Source organism: Dipodomys merriami, unplaced genomic scaffold (genome assembly GCF_024711535.1).
Source record: "Dipodomys merriami isolate MVZ:Mamm:240054 unplaced genomic scaffold, mDipMer1.0.p SCAF_861, whole genome shotgun sequence".
Lineage (NCBI taxonomy): Eukaryota > Metazoa > Chordata > Mammalia > Rodentia > Heteromyidae > Dipodomys > Dipodomys merriami.
This window is the reverse complement of record NW_027206470.1, coordinates 343,079-366,409: the sequence shown is the minus strand read 5'-3', so window position 1 is coordinate 366,409 and position 23,331 is coordinate 343,079. Positions and strand designations below refer to the sequence as shown.

Here is a 23,331-nt window from a genome sequence, read left to right as displayed (position 1 = left end):
GCAGGAATGATCTTTACAACAACATGGGGGACATGGGGGGAGGAAGGAGTGGAGGGAAGGGATAGACAGAGAAAAACAATAGAGTGGGAAACAATTTTCAATGAGAAATGTAACTTATTCGTGTAAATATAACCCCTCTGTACAGCATCTTTACAATAAAATATTTTTAGTGTAAAAATGAATTTTTCCCATCAAATGTCAAGCTGATACCATTGGAACTTCTGAGTTCATGTGAAAGAGTGTTTTAGGAGTTTCAAGAAGCTAGTACTAAGTACAAATAACCACAATTTAGTGATAATAAGAAAAGCTCTTTTTATTGTACTATATGAACAAAAGAAAATTTCTTTTTGTTTCTGTTCACTTAGAACTCTCTTTGCCATCTGCATTGTTCCAAAGTCAAACTAATCACTTATCCTTATCTTTCTTTGGTATCTAGCTTTGGCATGTAATCTGAGATATAAGCAGTATTCTTTTTTCAATTTGGAGGCCTAGCAGGGAGGTGCTCCTTCCTGGTCAAGAGGTTAGACTGGAGGACCCAGCACACTTGCTGTGGTTTCTTTTGCACAGCTCACTGAGGAACTTACTCAAATATGTTTTCAAATTCTACCAATAACTCTTATTAGTATGAAGCACTTAATTAGAAGTCACTTTCTCAAACTCCTATTTGAGTAATAAATAGAGTAGGAAAAATGTTGTTTGCTATTTTTATCACTACATATCTTAATGTCTAAGTATAAAAGCCAGACTTACTCTAAGGGCCTAGAATAAGCAAAATGGCTTCTAGAGCTCAGATTATCTCTTTCCACAGAAGATGACAGCAGCAGAAACTGGCAGAAGGAAGAGAAAGTTTAATGTCTCCTTAATTCTTAAGTTTCAATGCTCATTGAGGAATCCTCAGGACTGAGGACAGTTTAAGGACGTAACAGATCCTGTGTTGTTTTCTATCATAGGAAGCAGACAACAGTCTCCCATCACTCTTTAGGTGACACACATGAGTGGTGTTCTTGGTGGGTCCTGAGAGGGTCCAGGACGGCTCTGTCATGATCACTGGAGACTCGGAATTGCTCTCTAAGAGAACGACATAGAGGAATGTGGTAACAAGACCTGAGATAGGGTTTTGTCAGATCTAGGTGATTTGTAACAGGCACTAATGCGTTCTGACTAAGAATGTGAATATATCATCAGGGTCCGGCACACAAATTTATCATGACGCGTTACCTTGCACCATTTCATAATGAAAGCCAAGAAAAGATAATTAATGCCCTCTGGACATGTTTTCATCAATATTTATTAGATAAAAAGTTATAAAATCAAGTTCATGATGAGGAAAAATCCCAGATGAAAACCAAATTTCAGGGGCCTTTACAAAAACTGTTGTTCTGTATATATCATATGTGACAAATTATTAAAACTTAAAGAAGCTGTGTAAGTTAAATTGATTCTTTTGTAATACTGCTGCAACTTTATTTTACATTTCAACTACTTAATAAAAATAAGGTAGGCCAAGCATCACCAGTGGCTCACATCTAGCTTTAACTGTGGCTATTAAGAAGGATGAGAACTGTGGAAAGTTAATTGAAGCTACCGCAGGCAGGAAAATCTGTGAAACTTTTATCTCCAATTAACTGTTCAAATCCAGAAATGGATGTTTGGTTCAAGTTGTAGAGAGTTAGCTATAAGTAAAATAGCTAAAGGTCAGCTCCCTGAGTTCAAGCCCCACTATACACACACACACACACACACACACACACACACACACACACACACACACACACACACACACAACCTATCTCAAAAATAACGAGTGACCAAGGACCAGAAGAAAGATAATATTTTTTCTTTATTTTCTTTCATTTTTGTCATTTTTTCATTTATCTCTCTTTAGGAATGTAAAGGGGGCATAGCAATGGAGGGACAAAGGATGAACAAATGCAGCAGTGGCACTCAGTTGAGACTATGTTGAAAGTGCACTATGAAACTTGTTGGTGGGGAAGGAGGGGAAATCTGGAGGAGATGCAGGGAAAGGGTGACATTGTCCAAATAGAAATATACTCATTGAAGTAGAGCTTTGGCTCAATATCAATGCCATTCTTCAGCAAAAGGGCTCAGGAACACTGCCAAGGCCATGGGTTCAAGCCTCATGACTATAACAAAAACAAAGACAAAAATAGGTAGTCATTACCAAACGTATGTAACAAACCTTCTACATCACAGTAATAATAATAAGGAGGAGGAGGAGGAGGAGGAGGAGGAGGAGGAGGAGGAGGAGGAGGAGGAGGAGGAGGAGGAGGAGGAGGAGGAGGAGGAGGAGGAGGAGGAGGAGGAGGAAGAGGAGGAAAAGAAAAAGAAGAAGAAGAAGAAGAAGAAGAAGAAGAAGAAGAAGAAGAAGAAGAAGAAGAAGAAGAAGAAGAAGAAGAAGAAGAAGAAGAAGAAGAAAGAAGGAGAAGGAGGAGGAAGAGGAGGAGGAGGAGGAGGAGGAGGAGGAGGAGGAGGAGGAGGAGGAGGAGGAGGAGGAGGAGAAGAAGGAGAAGAAGAAGAAGAAGAAGAAGAAGAAGAAGAAGAAGAAGAAGAAGAAGAAGAAGAAGAAGAAGAGGAGGAGGAGGAGGAGGAGGAGGAGGAGGAGGAGGAGGAGGAGGAGGAGGAGGAGGAGGAGGAGGAGGAGGAGGAGGAGGAGGAGAAGGAGGAGGAGGAGGAGGAGGAGGAGGAGAAGGAGAAGAAGGAGAAGGAGAAGAAGGAGAAGGAGGAGGAGAAGAAGAAGAAGAAGAAGAAGAAGAAGAAGAAGAAGAAGAAGAAGAAGAAGAAGAAGAAGAAGAAGAAGAAGAAGAAGAAGAAGAAGAAGAAGAAGAAGAAGAAGAAGAAGAAGAAGAAGAAGAAGAAGAAGAAGAAGAAGAAGAAGAAGAAGAAGTTAATAAAAACCAAACCAATGAGAGAAAATCTAAGAGAGCAAGGTAAGGGTTGACATTTCCAAAAAGAAATATACTCATACCTGACTTATATGACTATAATCTATGTGTAAATTACCTTTATCATAATATAAAATTTAAAAAAACAGAAATATAGTGCTGGAGGCAAATCTGAAATGGAAGAAGATCAGATTAATATCCAATACCAATTTCAAACCCTATTATCAATTTCTCTTTCAAAAATGGCTCTTCTCATCACTTGTACTTTCCCTAGCTTATGAGATGGGGTGCAAATATTTAAAGGGTGAGGAATGAGTCATACATACAAGAGGAATTTAATAGTACCTGTAAAGAGCAGTACTTGCTAGAACACATGTTGCCTAGAACACATGTTGATACCATGTTTTCTGAAATATACAAACCTAGTTGAGCTTGCATACAAGCTCCACTCTATACAAGCTGTGGATTCAAAGTTAACTAAAGTCTCTGGACCTCAAATTCTTCATAGGTAACAATAGTTATTTCACAGGATTATGAGACCTGGATGTCATCAAACATGGTGTGGGTTGTGTTTTAAGTGTGTGTGCAACACTCAAACACTGCTGGGGCGAGTAAAAACTGGCGTGATGTTTACCATATTACTTAACAGTAATACAACACCTACTACAAGCTCACACCTATAATCCTACTTATAAAAGAGGTTGAGGCCTCAGGATCTAGGTTCTTTGTCAGCCTGGACCGGAAACTGGATGAGACTCATCTCCAATGACCTCTAAAAAGGTTGGAGGTGGAGCTTTGGTTCAAATGGTAGAGTGCTAGACTTGAGCATAAATCTCAGGACATTGACCAGGCCCTGAGTTCAAGTCCTAGGGCGAACACACACACACACACACACACACACACACACACACACACACACACACACACACACACACACACACACACACACACACAATTTTGTATATTCCTATCACGTCACTTAATACTTTTTCTCTTCCAAGCTCACCAGTTGTTGTTGTTGATGATGATGATGATGACAAGGACTTGCTGTGAAGCTCAGGGTGCTATTAAACTTACAATACCCTTGGGTACTGGGATTACAGGTATGTGTACCATACTTGACTTTACTCAGTAACTCTACTTATAACATTTTTCTGAAAGAAATTTATTCAAATTCATGAAGATACTATGGCTTAAAGTTGTTCACACTAATTTTCAAGTGTACAAAATGTAAATAATATAAGTGGATATAGTATTATGCTACCACATGGTAATTCCAGCCAAAACTCAGGAACCTGACACAAGAGAATAAGGATTTGAGGTAAGCCTTGTCTACAATGTAGGACTTCTTCTATAAAGGAAAAAAAGTATAAATATTAATCTACTAGGAAATATATAATATGTTAAATTTATATAATGGAACAAATAGATCATTGTTAATGAAAATAAAATGGCTTTTACTAGAAATGAGGAATCAAATGTGCTCACTGTGTAGGTGAGTTAGAAAGTTCTTACCAAAAGCTACATACTTTTCTTGTTTTCTATTCTTCCAAAATTGTTTGCTTTCCAGATTCATGCCTTATCTTTCCTTGCTGGTTTCTTTAGCTTATTTCATACATGCCCACAGGGTCTTCAACTATCATTTATTTATGTGAAGAGCTTGCAAATATCTCTCTTCAGTCCAAACTCTGGTATGCACCTCTGTTCCATATATTCAACTACCATAAATACTTGTGAAAGAAAGAGTAATCCTGTCTTTCTATTACTGGATATTAATGTGTCAGTAAACTTTAGGAAAATAAAGGAATAACATCAATAAATATAACTGATTATTGTAATAGTAATGTTAAACATTACTACAATGCTGATTATTTTCTGAGCAATTTAATATAAAGCTGAAGGAAAGCAACGTTTTTGAGTGCTGATATTGGAGTTTAAACTCAAGACCTTACCTTCTCACTTATGCATTTTCCCTCAAGGGCGGTGTTTTACTCTTGAACCACAGATTCCCTTCCAAATTTATTTGGGGGATTATTTAGAGATAAGAAACTCATGGTCTTTCCTTCTTGGGCTGGATTTAAACCTGGATCTCAGTTCTCTGAGTAGATAGAATTACCAGTGTGTGCTAACAAAGTCCAGTTTCAAGGAGAGGGCAAGTTTCTGGTTTCAAGCTCCAGTAATAGCACAAAAACAAAAACAAAAGTTATGACATATAAATATAGTGATAAACTAGGAACCCAAACAAACCAAATGTGGGTATCTAGATGGGCGAAAGACTTAATAGCATTATTATCACTATTACCTTTCCTAGCATTTTGAATAACCTGAAATTATGGATTAAAGTCATAGCTTAGTTGGTAAAGTACTAGCTAAAGAGCAACAACATCAAACACCAAGTACAAGTCTCAGTCTCAAACTTTAAATGAAATCTGAAATGATTTTTTCCTTAAATGAAAATTGACCATAGGAAACCCCTGATACCTAAATGTATGGTCAAAGAAGAAAACTGGAAAATGTTCAGGAAGACAGAATTTTAAATCTCAGTGATTACCATATGGACAGTAGATCAGACCATGTGTAACTTCATACTACATGCAGTGGGCTACGTTAAGGACTTAAAAATTGTAAACATTTACACTCCTCAAAAAAAGAAAAAACAAACACAACTTACCAGGACACTGGGGATTCACATATGTAATTCTAGCTCAGTGCTCTGCTACTTGAGCCACAAACTCCATTTTCAGCATTTTTGGTGTTTAGTTGGAGATAGGAATTTCACAGGTTTTCCTCCCCTGGCTGGCTTTGAAACAAAATCCTCAGCTCTTTGCCTACTGAGTAGATAGGATTACAAGCTTGAACTGATACTCTTATTTTTCTATTCTATTCTTCTTTTGCTTTTCTATTTAAGAATCATTTCGTTAAGTGGCAAAAAAATCCTGCTTTTGAACACAGCAGAGAAAATCAATGAAAATAGAAGCTGTGTCTGAATAGATCAATAAATGGATATATATTTTAAAAGACGTATCAAAATACAAAATAACAAAACAGAGAAGAAACCAGTTGCCAATAACCAAAACAAATGAGTACTTTATCAGAAATCCTACCGTTATAAAATTTAAAAGTACAGTAATAAACAACTTCAGATGATTTATTCAAAGATGAAACCTATCAAACCTACTTAAGGAAGAGCGAAAAAAATGAATCTACACAAATTTTCTCAATTTACATTTAAATGCATTGCAATCTATAAAACTCTAGGTACTGATGAATTTATTATTGACTTTTCCTAAAACTTTGAAGAGATCATTTTGATTCTACAAAAATATTTCCTTAGAAAGTGAGGAAATACTATTTGCCCTCTTAAAAGTTTCTCATAAAAAATATCTGGCTGAATTTTGTCTGGAATTATACTCTATGTACTGAGCAGTTAAGGAGAATTGTTTCAGGACATTGAGTCTTCTAATCATTAAGTACTTGATCGTTCATTTACTTAGTCCTTATTTTTTTGTATAACATTTGAAACGTTTTATAAAATCCATTCAAGATAAACTTCTGAATTGGAAAACCTTTTGGAGGGAATTTACTCAAAGCAGAATGATATATTTTAGGCATTTCAGTATTTAGAGCTGTGAGTATGAACTCCATGAACAGTATAACTTGTCTTTAAGGAAGTTTTTAATACATAGAGCATAACTAAGAAAAATTGTAGGTGATAGAGTAACTAAGGGAGGCCAGGACGTGGCCAACTGCCTCCATAGGAAGACAAAAGCTTGGGATGTACCCTGAGGGACAACTCTCCTGTCCTGTTCTGTCCTGTCGAGCTACTTGTCATGTATTGGGTACCTGCACAGGGAGGGCTGGAACTGCTCTCACAGCACCATGAACGTGGTTAGCTTGCTGCCATCCAAGGCCAGCAGCAGAAATCAGATGAAGTGGAGCAGGGATTGGATGGAGGGCGGCCCGTGCTTGATGGATGTTGCTTCTGTGCATACATGATGAAGACCACAGACCTAGTTTTGTTTTCCAATAGAGAAACTGCAGCACTGCCTGAGCCACAAGTATGTCCACTTGCCATGGAAGCTGTGGGCCGTGGAGTCCTCCACCAGCATGTTGGCGCAGCCCTCACCGTCTGTGGAGTGTAGAAAGTAGTATCAAGATTCCCAGTAGTTCGGCTCTTTCCACAGCGTCAGGGCCCAAAATGGAAGGAGCTAAGGATGGCCCCATTTCCAGGAACCCCAACTGGAACACTTCAGGGCTCTGGAGAAGGGGTCCATCAACTGAACACCCTAGCCAGACACTCCATCCATTTCTGCCATCTACATCCATTTCAGGGACTCCACACCAGCATGGACAGCTCTGCTGTGCTGTTTTGCTGGCCATGAAGGAAGAACAGCAGTATGCTCCTGAGCACATGAGCTCTTGGGCCTCAGAGGGCTTGCTCTGGGACATGTACCTGAAGAAGATGGTCCAGTACATTTGGTGTGCCCCATACTGGCCGCCATTCTCCATGCAGCTTAACTTGCATGTGATTGTGGGCTTCATTGTGAGAGCCTTCCTGCTCCACCATCGCTGCTGGCAATGTGGCCCAAGTAGTATAATCTTTAGAAAGACTAGGACAAAGCCTGAGAATATTAATGCAAGAAATTGGGGTACATCAAAAAGAGGGTGGGGAAAGTGTAGACAAATGAAGGGAGGAAGGGTCAGAATGTAGTCAAGCTCATTGGGAGAAAGTGAGGGAACAGAAGATGTTGTATGAAAGGAAATGTTCACATCTGACTTATGTAAATGAAATCCCTCTACACAACCTCTTTAAAATAACTATAATCAGCTGGGCACAGGCCACTCAGGCCTGTAATCTTAGCTACACAGGAAGCTGAGATCTGAGGGTCTCAGTTCAAAGCCAGCCCGGGCAGGAAACTCCATGTCACCCTTATCTCCAATAAACCACTAAAAAACAGGAAGTGGCGCTCTGGCTCAAGTGGTAGAGTGCTCATCTTGAGTGCAACAGCTGAGGGATAATGCCCAATCCCAGAGTTCAAACCCCATGCCTGACAATAAATAAATAAATAAATAAATAAATGAATGAATGAATAAATAAATAAATAAATAAATAAAATTAAATTTGCTAAAAAGGAATTCATTGCCTATACTGCAAAACTAAGAAATATAAGGGAATGGTGGGTCAGAGGGGGGTGTGATTATTGTAGGTGTGGCACAAATCAATATGCACTGTATTCATAAACTGCTTTTGTTATATGGCAACTCCTTTGCACAACTACTGAAAGATAATTGACAAATAAAAATAATAATTGAATAGATGTAAAATAAGATACAAGAGAAAGAAATGGTTGATAGATACTTCTGATATAGAACAGGGCTTCCTATTACATTGGGACCCTATAGAAGAACTCTACTGTTTTTGTAATATTTCAGAATAAGATGAGATTCATAAAGCATAGTTCATTATGATTTTTCAAAAATAATTTAAGTAGTTGTTAATAACCCAACAATACTAAATTCCTATATTATCTACATGAACAAATGTAATTTATTATCATGGTTTGAAAGAAAAATCTATGGAAACACTTTTATTTTTGGTAGGACATGAAGCTTGACCTCTGGGCCTGGGCACTACCCCTCAGCTCTTCAGCTCAAGGCAAGCACCTTACCACTTGAGCCACATAGCCATTTCTGGTTTTCTGGTGGTTAATTAGAAATAAGAGTCTCATGCACTTGCCTGCCCAGGCTGGCTTTGAAGCGCAATCTTCTGATCTCAGCACCTTGACTAGCTAGGATTACAGGTGAGGGCCACCGATGCCTGGCTAAAATTCTTAATTCCAATTAATAAGCAGAAACCCAGAACTTGAGGCTTTGCTTAAAAGGGGGAGTGCAGGTAGAAAGTGTAAAGCAAATACTAGCAGAGAGGCAAGCAGAGAAAGAGAGAGAAAGAGAGAAAAAGCGAGAGTAAGAGAGAGGGAGGGAGAGAGAGAGAAAAATGTAAAAACAAGAAGCAACCATGGGAGGAGACAGGCAAAAGAGTGTAATGAAAGTGAATATTATGAAAATAAGTAGTATGAAAATAGGAAAATATAATGGAGTCCATTATTTTGTACAATAATAAGACAATATATCTAAAAGAAATTATTTAGACAGTGATGAGAACATATTAGCTGGTGGGGAAGATATTATTTACATTCACTTAGGCCCCAAACACAATCTCTGAAGATGCTCCTATTCTATCCGGGCCAATGAAGTGGCCACTGCCAGTTTTTGCAGCAAAAAAAGAAAAATGTCATTCTGAGAACCAATGAGAGATAATGGCCAGACACAAGTGCCAGGCCCTGGGTTTTGTTCTCCGATTTGAAAAAAAAAAACTAATCTTATTTAGTTTATGACTTACTTCACAGAAGAAATAAATGTATTCACTCATTCATGGATGCACATATTGATACATTTTCGGTCTCATTTGAGAAAATTTACTATGAAAAAGCATAACAGAAGTCACATACTGATGGTTCATGCTTGTAATCCAAGCCACTCAGAAGGCTGAGATTTGAGGATCATGGTTTGCAGCCAGTTGGTGCAAAATCGTCTATAAGTCTCTTATCCCAACCAGTAAAAGACCAACCAGCAAAAAAACTATAGCAGTGTCTCAAGCAGTAGAATGTTAGCCAAGAAGTATAAAGCTACAGGGCAGCACCCAGTCACTGAGTTCATGTCCCAGCAGAACTGGCAGAAAAAAAATGAACTCGAATTCAAAACAGCTTTATTAGGTTCAAATTAGTTCATAATCATTGAGAATAATTTGCTATTTGGGGCCAAACAAAACAATTATTTTTCTACTAATGACACAGAATAAAACACTCCTTAATTAGTTCTAAATCATGTAGGATTTCACTATGTGGAACTGTACCTTTTCTAATGATAGCAGAAAACTGTATGTATTATATCCCAGGACTGTAAAACATATAAAATTAGATTTGTGCTCCATGAACAAAGTTTCATGATTCATAAAAGAGTATCTTCACAGTACTTAAAGTTTTTATATACTCTACACTGATCCTTTTTCCATACTGTATTATTATTGAGCACAACATAATTGTTAGTAAGCCTTGTCTTTACATTGGAAAATTCCCAATGCTGAACTTTCTAAACTTTCCTTTCTTTTATAAAGCAAATAAAACTATGATGGTATGTGAATATCATCAGTAGAAAAGTAAGTGAATGCCACCTCTACAATGCTCTGGACCTGCTTGATCATCTCACCCAGCTGCAGTTCTGTGTTCTTTCAGGCATCCTTTCAGGCTGATTGATCTTCTCCTTAGTGCCCAGGTTAGGGTGCCCAGTAACTTCCCTCCAGTCTCCAAGGTTAGCTCGTGGTTGTTTCTTCATTGCAGAAAATAGATTTCTGTATTCTACAAAAAAATAAATGTGATTGGGTCAAGCCTCTACTGTCATAAAGATTTTATTGTACATTAGTCCATATTTCCTCAGATAATTCCTTAAATATTCAATTAATGGGAGGAAGGGGCTTGGAGGGAGGGAGGGAAAAGAAGGCACTATACAAAAGGAAATGTATTCATTATCTGACTCATGTAATTTAATCCCTCTGTACATTCTCTTTATAATACCAATGTAGACATGGCCAACATATTCACCTAACAAAACTAATATGTTACACATATTGAGAAGACAGTATACTCCCAAATAAAGTGTACTTAAATCATTTGCAAAGCCACTCTGGCCCCTTTGCCTCTGCCACTCCTGGTCCTTTTGTCCAAGATGGGGTGCCAAAGGCACTGCCTCCTGGGCTCCAAGACCGCTGCTGTGAGGGTCTGTGGGCCACAGGTCAGCATCTCCAACACCAAATTTGCAAAATGGGGCGGGTCAGCGCAGCTTGTTATGGTCCACAATTCTGCTGCAGTGTGAAAAGGAGGAGGGCTGTACATGAGGCCTCTGGTTCCAAGCACCCTGCTAAGGCTAGAGTCCTTGGAAAGCCATACAGCAGCAGGGGGCAGCCACCAGGCTGTGAACCTCCAAGCTGGCAGTGGAGACCAGACAGCAAGGCCTCAGGGACCTGGGCACCTTGGCTCATCGCACCACGCCTTGCCCAGTGCCTCGACCTTGCAGCTACTGCCTGAGGTCTGGTCTTTGGGCCCTGCCCAGCAGCTGGGAGTACCAGATGCTACTCAGCAGCCTGAGTCCCCTGCTGCCAGCTGAGCACCCAAGGACTGGATTCTCCACCAGGTCAAGCGCCTCAGGGAGACAGTCAGTGGCTGTACACATGCCGACCTCATCTGGATGGCCTGTGTGACTTTCTGGCTGCCTGCAGGATGAGCAACCCTGGCAGAAAATCCCGGACTGCCAGCGGCTGCCCTAAGCCCCTTCGCTCAAGGTGGAGCCCATGCACCTGCGCTTCAGGGACAATGGAGACGATGGCAGGCAAGGAGATGCAGCAGCAGCACCACTGCTACCTCCATGCAGCCGACAGAGCCCCCAGGGCTGCCCGTGACATCAACCCCCTGGGCTGTCTGCTCCTGAACTGAGGCTGCCCATACAAGCAGTGCTCACTTTCCTCTATGTATGCCCTGCCCCTGCCCAATCCCCAGGTGTCACTGCCTCCTCTGCCACCTTTGCCCTGGACACTCAGCTGCCATAAGGGCCCCTCATAGAGTTCATAGTGGTTGAGGGCGCTTTTGCAGGACAGCCCCCAGGAAAGAGTGATAGGAGACTTGAGTCTGTGGGAAAAGGTATTCCGCACATATTTTGATAGAATATGAAATCAGATGAAAACAAAAATTATCAAATTTTAAAAAAGAAATTAACCAGGCATCAATGGCTCACAGCTTTTATCCAAGCTCCTCAGAAGACTGAGAGCTGAGGATCAAGAGTGGAAGCCAGCTTGGGTAGGAAAGTCCCTGAGATTCTTATCTCCAATTATCTACAAACAACAGCAGCAGCAGCAGCAGCAGCAGCAGCAGCAGCAAAACCCCACAAGTAAAGCTGTGGCTCAAAATGATAAAGTGTTAGCCCTGGGCATGAAGCTCCAGGACAATGCCCAGGCCCAGAATTCAAGCTTGATGATCCCCCTTCCCCAACAACAACTACAACAACAATAACAAAAATAAAAATTAAAAAAAATATTCCAGTGACATCCTCTAGACCAACTATATGTTAAACATCTTGCATAGTATCCACATGCTCACTAGGAGTGTGCTGTAATATTCTAGGACAGGGTCAACAAACATGTTTTGTAAAGAGTGGGCCATATGGTCTTCAATAATAACTACTCAAATTTGCCTTGCATCATGAGAACATACAAAAGTTGGATGAGGCTATGTTCAAATACAACTTTATTTATAAAACTGGGAGGGTCTCACGTTTGATTACAATATTCGGATTCTTGATTTTAGGTTACAAACACCAGTCCATAGCCAAGATCCAGAATATTCCAGTAGTTTGTTTCATTTATTTATATTAATTACAGAAGATGTAATAATGTAATTTTAAAAAAGAAACACTCAATTGCAATACAATATGTTATATTTGATCACCTGAACTGAAAAACTCATCTACTTACAATAGTCAATTGCTAGATTTTTCAGATTTACTAAAAGTAATTTGTAAAGATCTTAAGGTAAACAAAAATATCTAGGAAACGTTACTCTGACATATTATGAAATATATCCCTAACTCGATTCTACTTTTCAATAACTTAGAGGAAATTGGGGAATCCATCCAAGAGAGCGAAATTCTGAAGAAAGACTGGTCTTCTACACACTGCACTGCAGCTCCTGGATAAGAAACCAGGGATCACCAAATATCCACACTGCTTTTCACACTGTAATTCCCTCTCAACAGACTACCAGCACATAGAAGAATTTTCACCAGAACCTGAGTGCCTCACTTCTTCTGTGTATTTATATGCACTATTCTAAGGCTTGAAGTCAAAACCTTGGTTCTGTCCCAGAGCTTTTCACTGTAGGCTAGCTCTATACCTCTTCCAGCTTTCTTTGGCAGTGAATTGGAGATGAGAGTCTCACAGACTTTCCTGCCCAGGCTGACTTTGAACTGAGATCCTCAGATCTCAGCTTCCAATTAAAGGTATAATTAAAGGCATGAGCTACCAGTGCCCAATAAACTGCCCTACTTTTCTTGATTGTTTTTATTTTGTTTGAGATCAGGACTTGAATTAAATATTTGACACGTTTTCTCACTAGGTATCACTCTACCACTTGAGCCATATATCCAGCAATCATTATTTTGAATAGCTGGAAATCATCAAATTTTCTTAATATGGTCTGTACAATTACTGTTGTTCTAAAACTCATCCTAATCAAAAAAGTCTTATTTATGGACCCTAGAGATCATCTGAACAAATTCTCATAATATTGCTTGTAATTGCTTATCACTTTAGGAACATGATTTTTTAAATTATTGTTTTACATAGCAGAGTTGTCATTAAACAAAGCAGTTTATGAATACAATATGCCTTGATCAATGCCACCACTTTCAACATTCTCATTAATCCCTCCCCTTCACACACCTTCCCTCACTCTTCTCAATTAATGGTAGGATATTTACTGGAATCCTCTCTACATTTTCCCCTTTTCCTCCTCTTCATTCTCCAACCTTTCCTCCCTTCACCCTACTTTTGACTACCTATGACCCTATGATCCAGCAACTCTACTCCTGGGGATTTACCCAAAAGATTACAAACCAGGATATAATAAAGCTTTCAGCACAACCATGCTTAGTGAATCAGCCCAAATGCCCCTCAAGAGAGAAATTAATCAAGAAAATGATGAATATTGACCATTTGTAACTCTCATATCTCATTTTTCTGACATTGTATAGTCTCTGTACTGCAGTGAGCAACACGTAGAAACTGAGGTAAAAGATTTTCAGTGTTATCTGTTAGCCATGGATTCCTTGATGTGAGTTCTCTGCTCACTCTCGTTGTCTGTTCATGCCTTTGAGTGCTAATAAAAATCACATGCATTTTTCTTCCTTTTCAATTCTTTCAAAGCCTAAAAAACTTTGTCTCTTTTGAGTAACTAATTTTAAAGAGAATATCACCAGCTGCCACCTCTCCGTGGCCTTGAAATTAAATGTTCAAATGGGACAATGGCTTTTTGGTGGGAGAGGGGAATTTTGTATTCAGAGGGTTTTGTATTCAGAAGATCTGTGCTTGCTAGACAGGACTTAGGTAGTACAACAGCTAGCAGTCAACTCCTTTTGACATACTTCTAGACATTTTGTTTATTTGAGGTCTTGAGCTTTTTGCCCAGGGCTGATCCTAGATTGATTGAGACCTGGCTACCTATGCCTGCCACATAAGTAGCTAGGATTACACATGTGAACCATTATGGCCAGCTCATTTTTTTGAGATGGGTGTCTTAGCAGTTTTTTCTCTGGCCTGGCCTCAGACCATGATCCTGTTTTATTTCTGCTTCCCAATCAGGTGGTATTACAGATGTGGGATACTATGCTTAATGCACTTGACACCTTCGTAACTAAAATTTCTTCTAAAATTCCAAGCAGGATGTAAGATTTTTCATACTCATTATATGTAACCATGAAGAATACTAAATAAGACATAATAAAGGGGTTATAATTTAGATTATTTTAGTCACAGTGATAAAAATATCTGAACACTTTTTAAAATTTTTTGGAAAGTAGTATCTTGTAGGACCAAATAATGCATCTAACTGTGTTCTCAAGCATCTTTTATTTAATAGGATTCCATCTACTTGGTGCCATTGGTGGTTCATCACTCCCAGGTGTTCTACAACCTCTATTCTCTCATAGAATTTGCTTTCAATATCATCTGTGAAGGTGTTCAGCTAAAGCAACAACTGGCTATCAAAGCCCACTGATTGCTCTCCATTCGTTGTAGTGCATCTCCATTCAAAAACTCCTAAAACGCATGCCCAAGGAGCACAAACACCTACATCCTGAATGGAAAACTGTCCCATTGAGTGGATTTCCCCCTAGCAGATGCAATGCTCACAACATTAATAACTGTGAGCAGCATTTTTCTACCTTTTCCATGTCCCATAAGGATGCTGCTTGGAGTGGAGATTCTGGCCATTACACATTTGTGAAAAGGAGGACATATGTCAAACAGACTGAAAAGTTTGAGGGTGTACAAAAATAGATGCTACAAGTCATTGGAACAAATATCAGGACCCCTCTCTGGCCAGGAGTTCCTCTGAGAGTCAGTTGGGACAGCTTTGCAAGTTTCTAAACTACCCTGAGAGCTCATGGAAACAATATCCTGGGAAACAGAAATGATGTACTCCAGACAGACTCTTTATGCCCTTAAGGAGTGTCACAAATATACAGAGCTTCTCTGTTCCTTGGAGCACTGTCAAGACCCTAGGGAAGCTTGGATAACTCCAACTTCTATACTAATGTGAAAACTGCACAAGGCCAACCTTCTTTTGTTGTGCTTAGTAATTGTACTCTTTTATCCAGGAAAGATCTGGCATTTCCTATGCAGACATCTGAGGGGAGCATAAACAAGTGTTAGGTGTTTTGTTACTAAAGCTTGCATAGATTTTTTTGGGGGGGTCCGGTCATGGGGCCTGAACTCTGGGCCTGGGCGCTGTCCCTCAGCTGTTCAGCTCAAGGGTAGCACTCTACTACTTGAGCCACAGTGCCACTTCTGGCTTTTATTTTTTGCTTATGTGGTGCTGAGGAATCGAACTCAGGGCCTCATGCATGCAAGGCAAGCGTTCTACCACTGAGCCACCTTCCCAGCCCAAGATAATTTTTTTTTTAATGTGTTGATTCTGGGGTTTGAACTCAGGGCCTCAGCATTGAGTTTCATTTTCCCCAAGGCTACTACTAAAATTGGAGCACAAATCTCTTGAAATTTCCTGCCAAACAAACTCCATAACTAAGATAGGTAGAAATGCAAGCATGAGTCACTTAAGTATTATATCATGTACTCAAGTTAGAATGTGACAGGGAATAACAAAAATATCTATTGATACTATTATCTTTGATGATGAAGCCATTCTCCTTCTCCTTTTCCTCAAAGCCTGAGAGGTCATTTAAAGTAATAACATGGCTCCTTTATCTTCAGCATTTCTAAGGGTAAGTACACTGCCCACAAACAACTAGTTTCATATTCAGTTATATACACACAAAATGAAATATCATGGAAAAGCAACACATATATATTTGCAAAAAGCTAAAATGACTTCTTCCTTGTTCTCTTACTCAAAAGATCATTTGCCATGAAATAGATTGTCCTTGAAAAAATCGTGTTAAGTATGTCAGGGTTAGAGAGACAAAGACTTCTCTCTGTGGAAGTTAGATCTAAATTATAAACATTCATGAAAAAACATATTCAGGGTCCTAGGCATACATACAAGCTGAATAAATTCTGGTATACTCATGGAAGATTGAAAGAGTGTAACTCCTTTAAACAACTCAGAGTTTAACAAACTGAATACCAGGAGGCTGAAACATGTGTTCCATATGTGGAGAGTGGGAGGAGGTCAAGGGGTAGAGGATGGTGATTGGAGGGAGAGAAGTTGGGTAACCAAACACAGTCCTAATAGTCAATGTATATGCGTGAATATAAAACCAGGTAACTTGAGAACATAGAGATGGGGTTGGGAGATATGTGGGAGAAGGATGAATGCAATGACATTGATCAAGATGCATTGTATTCAAAAAGTGACATGCTGTCAGTAAAAGTCCTTTGTAAAAGCAATTAAATAAGAAAGTCATATAAAAAGTAAGTCACACCCCATGTCTACTGGCTCAATTTGCCTCCTCCAAGTGATCTGTGAAAAAAGCTCAGCTGCTTTCAGATAATTACCTCAAGTTTCTTCAGGAGGAATTTCATTTGCACTGCGGAACTCAGAGAGTGCTCAGGCCACATCTCTGTGATTTCACCTTCCAAGTCATTCATCCAGGTCATCATTTCTGTGACTCTCGATGGAAAGTTCTCCATCGGAAGCCGCAACAACAGAATGATTTCCCCTTAATTTCTGCAGTTGACAAGTCAGGATATCACAAAAGAATTCTCATTTGATAAAAGGTCTTGCTACCATAATTATGCAGGTTACCCACAAACCCAACACAACATTTAACCTTAAAATACATGACCCGCCCTTCCCACACCCAGTAATGATATAAAACTTTTACATAATGTAGCACAGTACCAGATACTATGAGAAAAATGTAAATCTTATTTTGCCCTTAAGAAAGATCTCATTAGAGGTCAGTGAAGTAACTAAGACCTAGATTAAGTGGTGCCACAGAAAAATAATGTCAATAAAAATTGTTGAATTGGAAAAAAATATTTTAGAATATTTGTGGGCTAACAATCAAATGCTGATTCAAATACCACGATCTCCCTGTATCAGTTGAAGCACTGGTGGGCTTTGGAGAAAGCATCCCTAACATCAAACCCAGACCTTCCAACTACACAGGCTACAGCAGAAAGGGAGTCAGGGCAGAATCCTAGCCATAGCCTTCCTTTTCTTAGATTCTCTATAGCACATGCTCAGGCTAATTTGGCACCATGAATATGTGTTCTTGCACACTGTGTACACACCTAAACACAAATCCTCCCACATAATTAGGATCTCATGAGAATTTAGATGGGAGCCCACTTATCTCAAATATGGACATGAGATAATGACCTATGAACTTGGTTAGACACTGACCAGGAAGATGGAGATCTGGAGGTGAAGCTGAAGAATCCCTTGAACAAGACCTCTTTGTAGCAGGTGAAGTGCTATTTGAGGAGGGTGGCACAATCCCCAGATTCAAACCCATAACCAAGTCTATAGATGCCAGGAAGGGACATGGGACAAACACCAAGCCCTAGCCGTCCTTCTCTTAGTCCCACTGTAACACATTATCAGGTAAATCTGGCAACAGGTAAATGAGAACGTGTGTGCGTGTGTGTGCGTGCGTGCATACGCACACACACACACACACACACACACACACACACACACACACACACACACACACACACACTTCACGCATGATTCTGTACACTCTGGAGGATAGAGCACCCCTTTCCTCAAAACAGGGGCTTCCTGAGGGTAGCACATCACTACAGTCAGTGTATGAAAAGTTTGGTGAAGGCAGTAGACTCAATGGCTCCAACCCCATTGCCACTCTCAGTTGACACACTGGACGCAAGCAATCCCCACTTATGCCTGAGAAGAAAGCCCAGGTTGTCAAACAGCCCCCACCTTCCTTCTCAAGTGGACTCTTAAGCATACATTCATTCCTATCTGAAGCTACATGTGTACAACTGCGTAACCCTTCATCGTGCCTCAGCAACCACACCAGGGGAAGGGACATCTTAACTCAAAATGGGGCCTCAAGGCACTTGGGCACATGTGTTCCAGCAAGATGGAGATCTGAAGAGGTCTTTGGACACTAGGTCCCTCCAGCAGTTGAGAGACCACTTGGGGGTGGGTGGCAGTGTTAATGGCTCCAGTACTACAACCACCAGTGAATGTGTGAGCCCTGCACTACAGGTTTTAGTAAGGTGGACTCTAATCCCCAGCCTTCCTTCTCTGGTGACTGCCACAGCCTATGTCCAGACCAACCTTGTACCACATGCATGTGCATGTGCGTGTGTATACTTAAGTGTGCATTTCATGGACATCATTTCACCCACGCCTGTTGAGAGAACAGAGGCTTGGAGAACAGGGTTGAGGGACTGAGGGCAGTGGGAGGAGAGTGGGCAAGGTGGCAGGGGAGCTGGGGAGGCTGTGGAAGGTGGGGGTGGGGAAATAGGAAGGACCGGGTAGAAGGGACAGGTCCACTAAACCCACTTAACTCAAAATAGGGTCTTCCCAGGATGGATTCCACAGGGAACCGGAGCTGAGGGATGAGGGAAGATACTCACCTAAATCTTTGTTTTCCAAGAATGATAAGTGCAGTACTGACATTAGACAAAAAAGCCTAAGCCAGGAGGTGAAGTGGGGAAGACTTACTCTAGGCCTTCCTTCTCTGGCAGCTCTCACAGACCTTGTTCAAGAAATTTGGCACCACTTCCAAGCATGCTATGGGAATGCCTTGTGCATGAGCAGATGTCCACACATGCCCGCATGCATGCATCTGTTCCCATGGGAAGATGAGTAGAACTGGGAGAAGGGAGGGGAAGAGGAGCCTGAATGAGGGATGGAGATGAAAGTTGGGATAAGGTGTGGTGCCAAAGTGGGAGGTAAGGTTGGGGTCAGAAGTGAGGGTGAGGGTTGGGCTGGAAGGGGACTGAGGAGTGGAGCTAGAAGTAGTAGTAAGTTTGAGGCCCGATGTGGGGTGAGAGGTGGATCTAAGAGTGAGGGTGAGGGATGAAGCCAGAAATGAATGTGAGGAATGGAAGCAGAAGTGTGGATGAGGTGTGGGACCTAAGTTGGATGTGTGAGTGGGACCAGAATTGGTGTTGAGGTTGGGGCTAGAAGTAGGATGAAGGGTGCATCAGAGCATGGTTGTGAGGGGTGAGGTTGGAAGTGTGGGTAGGTTGATAACAGAAGTAGGATGAAGGGTGGATCCGATATGGTGATGGATGAGGTCAGAAATGGGGGGTGAATAGTGGAGTCGTAAGTGGGGTGTGGGTGGATACAATACTGGGAATGAGGGGTGAAGCTGTAAGTGAGGGTTGGGGTTACAGTGGGGTTGAGGAAGTGAGGTGAGTGGTGGATCCAAGAGTGGGGTGAAGGTTGGAGCTGAAAGTAGGGGTAAGGATCTGGCCCAGAAAAGGCGGTGAGGATTTGGTCAGGTAGGGAGACAGGCCCACTTACCTGGAATCAGAGTCATCATGGGATGTGTCCAGCACCTGGGGCCACACAAGAGGAAGGTGGAGATCTGCCTCACTTGAAGCCCTAGAGTCCCTCTAGTACCACATCTCAGAAGCAGGAGGTAGCAGCAGCTTCCCCACCTCCAGCCCTACAACTGTCAGCAGATGCCAGGAGACCTAGGAACCTCAAACTACAGTAGCCTCTGTCTATGGTGACTGTATTGCCAATGTGCAGGTCAGTTGGGCATCACGTACATGCATTCAGATGTACATGCACACACATTCCCCTCACCTACGCATGTTGGCGTGGCCTTGGGTCCAGAGGGACAGGGTGGGGCAGGATACAAGGTAGGCTGAGGGGGAAGGAACACGGTGGGTGTGGGCCAGGCTGTGAGGAGGGGAAGTCAACTGGAGGATAGTGGAGCCTAGCAAAAGAATATGGTTCCAAGAAGAGGTTTGGGCCCACTCAACTAGAAAGAGAGTTGTGTTGGGATGGCTTCCATAGTGTAAAGAAGGAACAGTGGAGGACTTGGAGGGGACTTGATGGATGGTGGAGCTTACCTAGAATCTGGGTTGTCCAGGAACATTTCCCGGGAGAACCATTCTGGTGAGTGTATTGCCTATGTTCTGGCCAAGCATTCATCTCATATAAGCATGAGCACACATTCCCACATCCATGAATGTTAAGATGACCTGGGAGGAGGACAGAAGGAGCAAACAGAGTGGTCCTGGGGTGAGGGAAGGAATGAGGATAGGAGTAGACAAAGCAATGTTGGATAGGTGTCTTTCCAATGTAGATGAGAGGGGTCAGAAAGAGGGGTTGGGCTCACTTCACTAGAAACAAGGGTGTATGAGGATGGCTGCAGCAGGGGGACAGCGGCAGAGTGATGGGTGGGGAAGAAGAGGATGACAGGTTGTCTCCATGGTGTTGCCTTTCTATGGTGCAACACTGGTTGGGAATGGACATGATTAAAACATTCATCACTTTTTTAAAAAAATTAATCAATAGATTTTTAAGTTTCCAGTTTTAAATTTCCAATTTTCCATGCAGTTAGGAAGTTGAGATGATGCAAAGAAGTCTCAAAACTGTATGTCATTTAGTTTTGGTGTGTCTATGGGGGTGCCAGTCTGATGTTATTCTTCTCTAGGTAGGACTCTAGCATTTGCTATAGTTTTACTTTCAGATGTTTTGATTATGCATAAGAGAAAAGAAATATCTCTCTTTCCTGCCTGGTCTAGTTTCAAACTACAATTCTCAGCTCTCAGGCTCTTGAATAGTCAGTATTACAGGCATTAACCACTGCCGCCCAGCTGTGTTACCTAAATTTAAATCATATGGTATGCTGAGTGTTATCCACTCATTAATTTGTGCAACAGTGCTGCCAAAAATAAATAGTAAAAAAACAAGATATTACTGAGATTTTCCTAAACCAAAAAAAAAAATAATGACACATAATATGCTCAATTTAAGTGATGAATTAAAAATTATGCAGCTGTTGAAAAGCAACATATATTTGGTCATTATGAGAAAAATGATTCAAATAGCCAGAGTAATCAAGATACAGAGAATAAGCAAGGTGCGTGGGGGGGGGGGGGGGCGTTGGTTGTGGGGTTTGAATTCGGCCTGGGTGCTCTCCCCTAACACTTCTGCTTAAGGCTGGTGCTCTACCACTTGCGTCACAGCGTCACTTCTGATTTTTTAGTGGTTAATTGGAGATAAGAGTTTCACAATCTTTCCTGCTCAGGCTGGCTTTGTACCTCTATCCTCATATCTAAGCCTCCTGAGTAGCTAGAATTAAAGCATTATTTCCCAGTGCTGCCCTGTTGTGGGTTTTTTTTTTAATTTATTTTTTATTGTGAAAATACTGTACAGAGGGGTTATAATTACATGGGCAAGATAATGAGTACATTTCTTATCAAGCATTGCAGCCTCCTCCTTTGTTTCCCCTTCCCAACCCTTCCCACCTTCCTCCTGGCCCCCCCATCCTGCCCGCTCCACTCCCCCGGAACCAAAGTTGTAAAGTTCGTTTTCGACATAACAACTTGTATATCTCATTGTTGCAATGGGTCCACCTGTATCCCTATTTAAACGATTTATTTTCCCCTTCCCCTCCACAAATTATACCGACATCAAATACAGTGAAAGCAGGGGTTATACTGTGGGAGAAGGACATACAAACAACAAAGAAATAATCTTATAAATGTGTTAAAAACAATCGCATGAAAGAAAAAAATAACATGTGAATACATACCTTAGGGTTCATTTCCCTAACATCACCTTATCTGAACTTTTCTGCTTGACTCAGACATATGCTAGATATTGCAAATACGGGAAACCATGGGATCGGTTTCTTTGGGCCTGGCTTACTTCACTTAATATATTTTTTTCCAAGTCTTTCCATTTCCTAACAAATGGAGCAATGTCATTCTTTCTGATGGAGGCATAGAATTCCATTGGGTATATATACGACATTTTCTTGGGAGGAGGATCACAAAATCCTGTTGTGTTTTTTTGAGCAGTGTAAATATGTACAATTTTTAAGTTTTTAATGTAGCCCACTTCATTTAGCATTAAGGTACAGATGCTCTGATCTACTGTCTACATGGTAATCACTGAATTTTTAAATTCTGACTTCCTGAACATTTTCAGGATTTCTCTTTTGAATCATACATTTAGGTATCAGATGATTCCTATGGTCATTTTTTCATTTAAGAAAAATCATTTCTGATATTATTTAAAGTCTAAGACTGGAACTTGAACTTGGTAATTGATTCTGTTGCTCATTAACTAGTCCCTTACCACGTGAGCTATCCATTTAACCTCTAATTTCAGGTTTTTCAAAAAACCAGAAAAGATAATAGGAGCATTGTAACTTCAAGAGCAGCCTGAGCTACATGGCAAGTCCCTGCCAAACACACACACACACACACACACACACACACACACACACACACACACACACACACACACACACACACACACAAAGAGCTGGTGAGTTTGGAGGAGGGGAAAGTGTTATTAATAGCAGTGATACCAGCATAAAAAATTTAGTGTGCGTGCGTATGTGTGTGTGTGTGTGTGTGTGTGTGTGTGTGTGTGTGTGTGTGTGTGTGTGTGTGTGTGTGTGTGTGTGCTGATCCTAGGACTTGAAATCAGTGCCTGGGCACTATTCCTGCAGTTTATGCTCAAGTCTAGCACTCTACCACTTGAAGCAAACCTCCCCCTCACCTTTTTGGAGGTCATAGGAGATGAATCTCATTTACTTTCTTCTCCTGGCTGACTTAGCACCTAGATCCTGAGGTCTCAGCCTCTTTTCTAAGTAGGATTAGAGAAGTGAGCCTGTAGTGGTTGTTGTATTACTATTAAGTAATATGGTAAACATCATGCCAGTTTTTACTCTTTCAAGCAGAGGTTGAGTGTTTCACACAGACCTAAGACACAACCCACTCCATATCTGATGACATCCAGATCTCATAATACGATGAGATAAGTTTTGTTATGCTAACTTTACCTATGAAGAATTTGAGGTCCAGAGAGTTTAGTTAAATTTGATTCCCCAGTTTGTATATAGTGGAGCCTGTATTAAAGCTCAATTAGGTTTGTTTATTTCAGAAAACATTGAGCCAGCATGTATTCTAGTC

The 23,331-nt window shown here is 40.8% G+C and overlaps 1 pseudogene; it reads right to left on the bottom strand.

Moving 5' to 3' along the window:
* Window positions 1–6,684: 6,684 nt before the first annotated feature.
* LOC138820337 (Golgi to ER traffic protein 4 homolog pseudogene) overlaps window positions 6,685–23,331 on the bottom strand; it is a 42,929-nt pseudogene continuing 26,282 nt past the window's right edge.